We start from the raw sequence: 10,423 nt of genomic DNA, 5'->3' as shown, positions 1-10,423 counted from the left end.
CACTTAGGTTGCTTCCATGTCCTGGCTATTGTAAATAGTGCTGCAATGAACATTCTGGTACATGACTGTTTTTGAATTATGGTTTTCTCAGGGTATATGCCCAGTAGTGGGATTGCTGGGTTGTATGGTACTTCTATTTGTAGTTTTTTAAGGAACTTCCATACTGTTCTCCATAGTGGCTGTATCAATTTACATTCCCACCAACAGTGCAAGAAGGTTCCCTTTTCTCCACACCCTCTCCAGCATTTATTTTTTGTAGATTTTTTGATGATGGCCATTCTGACCGGTGTGAGATGGTATCTCATTGTAGTTTTGATTTGCATTTCTCTAATGATTAATGATGTTGCGCATTCTTTCCTGTGGTTGTTGGCAATCTGTATATCTTCTTTGGAGAAATGTCTGTTTAGGTATTCTGCCCATTTTTGGATTCAATACGTGGTGCTGGGAAAACTGGACAGCTACATGTAAAAGAATGAAATTAGAACACTCTAATACCATACACAAAAATAAACTCAAAATGGATTAAAGGCCTAAATGTAAGGCCAGTCACTATCAAACTCTTAGAGGGAAACATAGGAAGAACACTCTATGACATAAATCACAGCAAGATCCTTTTTGACCCACCTCCTAGAGAAATGGAAATAAAAACAAAAATAAACAAATGAGACCTAATGAAACTTAAAAGCTTTTGCAAAGCAAAGAAAACCATAAAAAAGACTAAAAGACAACCTTCAGAATGGGAGAAAATATTTGCAAATGAAGCAACTGACAATGGATTAATCTCCAAAATTTACAAGCAGCTCATGCAGCTCAATATCAAAAAAACAAACAACCCAATCCAAAGATGTCTTGATATTCTTAACAAACTCCTTTCAACCACACCTGAGTTTATGTTAATGAGGTGATTTTGGGAAAGCACCTAAGGATGGCAACTGGTTGCCAGGAAAACCAACCATGTGATTATAGGATTGGAACTTTCAGTCGTACCTGCCCTGACCTCCAGGGAGGGGAGAGGGGCTGGAGGTTGAATCTGTTGCTAGAGGTTGAATCTGTTGCTAATAGCTAATGATTTAATCAGTCATTGTAATGGAGCCTCCATAAAAATTGGAAAGGACAGAATGGTACAGTTTTTACTGAGGATGAACCTACATTGACACATCATACTCCATGGTTTTTCTTAGGATTCACTCTTGGTGGTGTGCATTCTATGGGTTTAGATAAATGTACAGTGACATATATCAACCATTATAATGTCACACAAAGTGTTTCCACTGCCCTAAAAATCCTCTGTGCTCTGCCTATTTAACTCTCTTCCACCCCATCCCTGGCAACAGCTAATCTTTCTATTGTCTCCATAGTTTTGCCTTTTCCAGAAGGTCATAGAGTTGGAATCATATAGTATGTAGGCTTTTCAGATTGGCTTCTTTCTCTTAGTAATATGCATTTAAATTCCCTTCATGTCTTTTCGGGGCTTGATAGTTCATTACTTTTTAGCACTAAATAGTATTCTATAGTCTGGATGTACCACAGTTTGTTTATTCATTTGCCTATTGAAGGACATTTGGTTGCTTCCAAGTTTTGGCAATTATGAATAAAGCTGCTGTAAACATCCGTGTGCTGGTTTTTGTGTGGATGTAAGTTTTCAACTCCTTGCATAAATATTAAAGAGCACAATTGCTGGATTGTATATAAGAGTATATAAAAAGCAACCAAACTGTCTTTCAAAGTGGAGGTACTATTTTGCCTCCATACCAGCAATGTGCTCCACATCCTTGTCAGAATTTGGTATTGTCAGCCATTCTAATAGATGTGTAGTAGTACCTGATTGTTTTAATTTTTATTTCCCTGATGACATATGACATGGAGCATCTTTTCATATGCTGTTTGCCATCTGTATATCTTTTTTGGTGAAGTGTCTGTTAAGATCTTGGCTCATTTTTAAAGTCATTTGTGTTTTAAGAGTTCTTTGTATTTTTTTGGTTAGCAGTCCTTTATCAGATGTGTCTTATGCAAATATTTTCTCTCAGTCTGTGGCTTGTCTTCTCATTCTCTTGATGTTGTCTTCAAAAATTAAAGTTTTAAATTTTAATGAAATACAGCTCATCAATTATTTCTTTCAAGGACTGTATTTTTGCTGTTATAGTTAAAAAGGTATTACCATACCCAAGGTCATCTAGGTTTTCTCTTATGTTATCTTCTAAGAGTTTTATAGTTCTGTGCTTTACATTTAGGTCCATGATTCATTTTGAGTTGATTTTTGTGAAGGGTGTCTGGGTCTCATTGTGCCTTTAATTTTGTAGTTCTCTTATGACAAATGATGTTAAGCTCTTTTTGCACTTATTGGCTATTTGTATATTTACTTTTGTGAAATATTTATTCAAATCTTTTGCCCATCTTATTTGGGTTGTTTATGTTTTTTAACGGTTAATTTGTAAGGGTTCTTTATATACTCATTTTTTTTCCACATGGATATGCAGTGTGTCAGCACCATTTGTTGAAAAAACTTTTCTCATTGAATTGACTTGGTTGGTACTTTGGTAAAAAAATGAATTGGTACTATATGTATGGGTCTATTTCTGAACCCTCTATTTTGTTTCATTGATTTGTTTGTCTGTCTTATGTCAATACTACATTGTTTTGATTATGGTGGCTTTTTAGTGAGTCTTGAAATCAGGTAGTATAAATATTTCAACTTTACTTTTCTTTTTTTTTGAGACTTTGTTTTGGTCATTCTAGGACTTTTGCCTTTCATATACATTTTAGAATCAACTTGTTAGCTAGGATTTTGATTGGGATATCTTTATTTATAGATCAATTTGGAGGTATGGATACCTAACACTGTTGCCTTTTTGAATCCATGAACCTGATGTTTATTTCTACATATTTAAGTTATTATTCTAAACAGTGCCTTGTAGTTTTCAGTGTGGTGGTCTTGCACATTTTTCATTAGATTTATTCCTAGTTACTTGATTTTAACATTGTTATTATAAATGGCATTGGTTTTTAAATTTTCATTTTCAATTAGTTGTTGCTAGTATATGGAACATCAACTAATTTTTGTATGTTGACATTGTATTCTGAATAACAACCAATTTTACTTAATAATCTTTGTTTTTGGAATCCATAGGGTTTTTCTGCACACATAGCAATGCTTCTGTGTATGACTACTGTTTTACTACTTTCTTTCCAATCTGTATGCCTTTTATTTCTTTCTTGCCTTATTGCAAGTCAGTAGTCTTTTAAAGAAACATATGTATATATTATATGTAATTATTTTATTTTACTTTATTTTATTTTAGTATTTGTTACCTTTCATATGTATGCCCTTGTCTCTTCTGCTCTTGGCCTCTGCTCTTTGAGAGATCTGTCTCCATCCTTCTTCCCTGTTCTTGGTGTTCAGATATTCACTGCAGTGCTCTTGGTGAAGGCCTGGAAGATCTGGGAGGGAGTTCTCCCAGTTTATTTGCCTGTCCCCATTTTTTGGAAGGCCACTGCTGAGTACTCTGTGAAGTCCCAGAGTGGCTCAGAGGGATTTTCCTCAGTTCTCCTGGTCCTACCTCAGCATAGGTCCCTGCCTTGTACTAGGTAAGTCTCCATGCATTTCACAGGGATCTTTCTCAGACTCCTGACCCATTATAAGCCTTTGGAATGCCATCCCCATGCACTTGGTGAAGGCCTGCTGCAAAGAATTTGTTGGTGGGGTCAGATTTACCCTGTGACTGAGACCCCAAGAATTCTGATCCACTGCCTCACCCTACACCCAGATGTTAACAGTTCGTTGAAAGTTCAGCTCGTTTCTCTTTTCCGTATCTATGGTGGATCTTTGTCTTCTCACCCAGGAAGAGTTTACCACTTTCTGGAATTTAGTTCATTTGGGTTTCTTTATGTTGTCACCTCTCTGATGTGCTTCTAAAAAACTATGATTTTGTAGCATACCTGGCTTGGTCTTGTTGTTATAGTAGAAACAGTAGTCTCTTCTGACTCTCTACATCCTAACTGGAACTGCATCAAACTTTTTAACAAATACCCTGCACCATGAGTATTATTATTTCCGTTGCGTTCTTGCGGCAAAGCCCTGCTAAACTTTCAACACCAGTGAGTTCTCACTTACCATCCTCCACACCCCTTCCCCACCCTGTCAGTCACTTGATTGCTGAGTCTTAAATACCCATAGAATGTACCAGACTCAGCTTTTGTGTAGGATTCAAAGAGTTCTCAGGAAAAATGGTTTTGGTTATGAAAGAAAAGAGTCCAAGGAAGCAGGTGCTGGCATGATGGTCAGGACCGGATGCCCTCTAATTTGTGGGCTTTGTGTTTTGAGAGAGAATGAAAACTTCTAGCCTGTGACACACCCTGGCCAGGACTTGTTACAGAAGCTAATGTTTATCAGCCATAATATTTTTCATGTCCTGTTTCAGGCTGCCTGCAGTCTTGTCCCCAATAAGAGGATGTGTCACAGCAGAAGTGGGTAAAATAGGAATAATAAAACTTACCCTACAGGGCTCATAATGATGAAATGAGGTAATGTCTATGACACGGATGGCATGTAATAGGTGCTTAATAAATACAACCTCTTATTATCTTTAGTTAGAAGAAAGGGGCTCTCAGAATTGAGGACGTTTCTTATTTTTACTAGAGACTGTATGGGACTGTTCAGAACTTGTGTAGCTGAAGTAACTCAATTTAAACCTCACCCCACTGGAGTCAAACCTAGTTAGAGAACTGGTGGGGTGTGCCCAACAGTAATCTGTATTCATCATCAACCGTGGAGCCTCCTGCAAAAAGCTCATCCAAGGGAAGAAGGACTCAGGAGCATAAGCTTGGTCCAGGCCTCAGGGGCAACTCTAATACTGTTCTCACTTAGATTTCTTTTCTGCTTCAGCCCTTGTGGATTCCTGTCTTTGTCCTTAGAAGAGAGGGTGCTGTGTGTAAAAAAGTTCTTTTTATTTTGGTCTACAATCATTTTGCGTTGAAATCTGGATCTCAAAGAGATCTGCACTCTCATGTTCATTGCAGCATTAGTCACGATAACAATATATGGAAACAATCTAAATATCCATCAAAAGATGAATGAATAAAGAAAATGTGGTATATACATACAATAGAATATTATTCAGCCTTAAAAAAGAAGGAAATCCTGCCATTTGTGACAACATGGATGAACCCAGAGGACATTATGCTGGGTGAAATAAGCCAGTCACAGAAAGACAAGGGTGGCATGAGTCGTCTTATATTAGGTATCTAAGTTAGTCAGAATCACAGCATCAGAGAGTAGAATGGTGGTTGCCAGGGACTGGGGGGAGGAATAAATGATGAGTTGTTGCTCAATGGGTATAAAGTTTTAGTTATGTAAGATGAATAGGTTCTAGAGATCTGTTATACAACATAGTGCTTGTGTCAACAATACTCTACCCTTAAACATTTGTTAAAAAGGGTAGATCTCATGTTAAGCATTCTTACGACACACACAGAAAAGGACTAAGGAAACTTTTGGAGGTGATGGATATGTTTATTACCTTGATTGTGGTGATAGCATCACAGGTGTACGTATATGTCCGAACTCATCAAATTGTATACGTTAAGCATGTGGTTTTTTGTACATCAGTTATGGTTCAATAAGTCTGTTGAAATAAAATTAAATAAAATAATTCTCTGATGCTGAGTCCATTACCATATAACTTTAGAATCAGTGCAATAGACTGTGGCATGAGGGTAGGAGAGAGGAGTTCTCCTACTTGTTGGGGGCAGCACATATCTTAGCAAGGGGTTTGGCTGAGTGGCCGACATCAGTGGGTAGAGGCAAACTCTTTAGCTGCAGCACCAACCATGGTGTCTTTTCAGGGTCTTCTCAACTTAGGGATACCTCCTTTCTCTAGGCCTGACTCTTCTATTTTTCTTAATGTCAATGGGATGGAAATTTTGGGCCACTAGGGACAGAGATTGGTCTCACCCAAGTTTTATTCACTGTCAGATTCAATGCTCAAGCAATATCCTGCTTGATGGTAAGGGTCTTCAATTGCCTGAAGGGTCCTGGGCCCCAGAGCTGATGGGGATGACCAAGACAGAGGGGTTGTCCTCGTGGCAGAGTCTCTCATGGTTGAGTCTTCCCCCAGCAAAGAGAGAGGCCTCCTCTGACCATTTTCACTATTTGCTTTGGCGCAGAAATTGTGGACTCAAGGTAAAATTCAATTAGACTTTATGTTGCGTCATTTGGGACATAGGGAAAAGTTTCTCTTTATTTATGAAGATGAACATTTCAGAAGAGCAGAAAAACACTTCTGAGATCAGAGGAGGGCTGTGTGTGGGTTTAGTGGACGGCACCCCTTTCCATCAATGCAGACGTGGATATCTTAGAGGAAAGGGGGCTTACCTTGGATTTATTAGTTCCCCTGTGCCTCTAGGGTGGAAGAACCCTATCAAGGCTGGTGCCAGGTGTTTCAGGCCCCACTGAGGGATTTTCTTGAGACTCCCCACCAGGGTACATGGTACCAGCAACTTCATTAGGTGGCAGTATCAGGAGCTTTAAAGGGGGTTGACAGTTGCAGCAGTATGAGCAGCAGCATGAAGCAGGATTGGTGGCTTTGAGAGCATCAAGGAACAAAGCCTCTGCCACAGTTCACCATGCTGTTGCTGGCGTGTTCTGGCTGCATGGTGGCAGGAGGCACGGTTACGTGACTTGCCACCCAACAGAGGCCCAAGAGCAAACAAAGGATGACACATCAGGAGAAAAGGAAACTGGTGAACACTATATGGTGGTGGGCAGAACTCGATTATGTGCCCATGTTTGGTCATCCTGACCCATTAGCTCAGACTGGAAACTTTGAAAATGGTTTTATTAATTTCCTAGAGCTGATGTAAAAAATTACCACAATTGGGTGGCTTAAAGCAGGAGAAATTTATTCTCTTACACTGCTATAGGTCAGAAATCTGCACTAAAGGTGTTGGCAGGGCTACACTTCCTCGAAGGCTCTAGGGGACAGTTTGTTCTTTGCCTCTTCCAGGTTCTGGTGGCTATTGGTATTCCCTTGTGGCTGCCTTACTATAATCTCTACCTCTGTCTTCACATTGCCTTCTCCTCTGTGTGTTTCAAATCTCCCTGTTTCTTTTTCTTATAAGGATACTTGTCATTGGATTTTGGGCCCACCCAGATAATTCAGAATGATCTCATCTCAAGATTCTTAGTTTCATTACCTCTGCAAAGACCCTTTTCCCAAATAAGGCAATATTTACAGCTTCCAGGGATTTGGTGTGGACATATCTTTTTGGAGACCACCAATCCAACCCACTGAACAGGGTCAGAGGCCTAATATTGGTCTGGCTGATGAGATGCAGCTAGAGGGATGGTCCTTCTTTTATTCTGTGCTGCTGTGTCTAGCCTCGTGCATTATCGCCCTCTTCAAGCAGACAACCAGCTTGATACCCTTCTTGGCTCTGTCCCTCAAACACAAATGTGCAGTGACATACCACCTTCTAAAAACTTTCTTTACCTTTTGATCAAAGAGCCATTTGCTGCTTTTTAGGAAGCCTTGAGGCCCCTTCTTTACCAAATGATTAACATATACTTGTGTGTGTGTGTGTGTGTGTGTGTGTCTGTGTTCAAAGATTGTCCTCTTGCAGCAAATGACTTGGGGGACCAACACCTTCCCCATGCCTATGGGCTCATTGGCGTTCTTTCACCCTGTGTGTAGGCATCATCTGGCAACATTTGTATTTTTGGGCCTAGAGCAACGAGCTGGTGGTATAAGGAAAAGAGGACAGCTCTGTAGTCAGACCTGCATTGAATGTGACTTGGGCCACTTGGCTCTGCTGTGGGACTCTGGGCATGCCACTGAGCCTTTCAATCTCCTTGTCCTGAGAAAAGGGATAATAATTTCTATTTATATGATTGTGGTGGGATTAAAAGAAAAAAAATGCATGTGTGGCACCTGGCACAGAGGAGGTGCTTAATAAGTTAGTTCCTTTTATCCTTTATTTCTTGTCATTTGTGTGTCTTGAGAAATCACCTTTCTGTCCCCCAAAGACATAACTCACTTCTAGTACTTTAGCTCCAAAGACAAACACACAAATTGTTCAGCAGCGACCAATTTTGTGCCATGGCAACCTGCTGTTTTTAATTATCCGCCTTACTGTGTAACAGCTGTGGGGCACTTGGTCTGGCCACATGTAATCGAGTCTTGTGACGTGCTCCAGATGCGGAGGTGTTCTGCCAGGTGTTTATTTGGAGTATATAAGGGGGAATTTAGCACACAGCCTTTCTCCCTCCCCTGCTCCTCCTTTCCCGCGCTCCACCCCAAATGCTCTTTTAGGAAGGGTCTAGGCCTTGGCCCTCAGATCCAGGCCTGGGCCTTAGAACCAGTGTTTTGAGTTCAGAGTCTTTTTAACTGGGCTTCCTACCTCTCTGGGGATCCCCAGCTCCCTGGGGACTTGCTCTGTTAATTAGGAAAACCACTGCTACTGCTTTGAGAAGGAGCAGTGCAATGCCTTGGGCCTTGCCACCTTCTGCGGTGGTCTAGGTCAAGTGTTCTTGGCTTTCACTTGGCTGAGCCAGGCCTTGCTTGGTGACTTCACTTTCTGAGCAGAAGCTTATCTTCCTATAAGGGAGGTAGCACTTTGCTTTCAAACTGTGGCTTGAACAATTAAAAAATGTATTATTTAGAATCTAGGAGGCCAGCCTTGAACTCAATACCGAGTGGCTTCCTCCAACAGCTCTGGACTGAATGCATGTTCTTTCTCATTCTGCAGCTGCACTGGTGCCATGTCTGGACCTGGGATCTGGCTACCACTGAGTAAGAATGGGGTAGCTGTTGTGAAAGTGCTGCCTTTGGAAGTGGAAATGTGATTTTTGGAATTGTCTTACTTTTCTTTGTAAATTTGGGACAAGTCCTTTGGATCACTGATTTCCTAGCCCCCCCTCCCCTCTTTGCAATTTCGGGGTAATTTGTTGAAAGAATTGAGCAAATTTAGCCATAAAAAAAGAATGAAATAATGCCATTTGCAGCAACATGGATGCAACTAGAGATTATCATACTAAGTGAAGAAAGACAGACAGAGAAAGACAGATATCATATATCACTTATATGTGAAATCTAAAATATGGCACAAATTAATCTGTCTATGAAACAGAAATAGACTCACAGACATAGAGAACAGACTCGTGGTTGACAAGGGTGGGGTGGTGGGAGAGGGATAGATTGGGAGTTTGGGGTTAGTAGATGCAAACTATTACAGATAGAATGGATAAACAACAAGGTCCTACTGTATAACACAGGGAACTATATTCAATATCCTGGGATAAACCAATGGAAAAGAATATAAAAAAGAATGGATATATGTGTATAACTGAGTCACTGCTGTACAGCAGAAATTAACACAACATTGTAAATCAACTATACTTCAATAAAAAAGAAAATTGAGCAAATTTAGCTGATGGTGGCTGGTTTGAAACTGGATTGAGGTCATCATTTAATTGTTTCACTTTTAACCCAGTCTAATCTACTTCATTTATACATTCAACGATTAGTTTTTGATCACTTACCATACGCCAGACACTCTTCTAAACACTGGGGAAATGACTGCAAGTAAAGCAAAGTTCTGCAATCATTGAGCTTATAATCTGGTAGGGAACAAAAATAAGTAAAACAAATAAATATATGCTATTTTTAAAGGTATGGTAAGTGCTAAATAAAAATAAATCAGCATGAGAGAATAGAAAACAAGGATTTGTTATTTTAGAAAACTTGCAAAACAGTAGATCCAACAAGGTAGAAGTGTGTATCTTTTTCTCATACAAGATCACACAGTCCATTGCTGCCAAGCCAGCTCCCAAATCATCAGACACCTAGCACCTTTTATCCTCTTGTTCCACCATTTCAATATGTGGCTTGCACAACCTGGCCCTTCATGGCTGCTTCAGCTCCAGCCATCATGTCTGCATTCTAGCAGGAAGAAGGAAAGAAAAGGAGAAGGGCATGGCTCTCTCGGAAGATATTTCCTGGAAGTTGCGCATATAACCTCTATTTTCATTTTCTTGGCCAGATCTTAGTCACATAGCCACGTAGCCACAAGAGAGGCTAAGGAAATGTTTTCTCTATTCCCAGTAGCTACATGCTACTGGAGTCTTTTTCATAGAAAAAAAATAGAAGAATGGATATTGGTGGATAACCATAGGTGGTGAGAAAAGACCTCTCTGAGGAGGCATCATTTGAAAAGAGACCAGAATGACATGACTTTCATCCAGTCCATTTAATAAATCAAATCACCTGAGTGCCTTCTCTGTGCTTCTCTGAATAATAATACATAGTTTTGTCCTCATCCTCAATGCTTGCAATCCAGAGCACAGGTGGCAAATTGGAGGTACAGGGCAATATCTGCCAGAAGGTGAAATTTGTTTGGCTAACATGTGTATTAATAATTAGGAAATTTC

This window comes from Delphinapterus leucas, chromosome 6 (genome assembly GCF_059928025.1).
Source record: "Delphinapterus leucas isolate spDelLeu-1000000601 "Yukka" chromosome 6, BTC_Dleu_Yukka2, whole genome shotgun sequence".
Classification (NCBI taxonomy): Eukaryota; Metazoa; Chordata; class Mammalia; order Artiodactyla; family Monodontidae; genus Delphinapterus; species Delphinapterus leucas.
The sequence above is the reverse complement of the archived record's forward strand: the minus strand, read 5'-3'. Positions refer to the sequence as shown.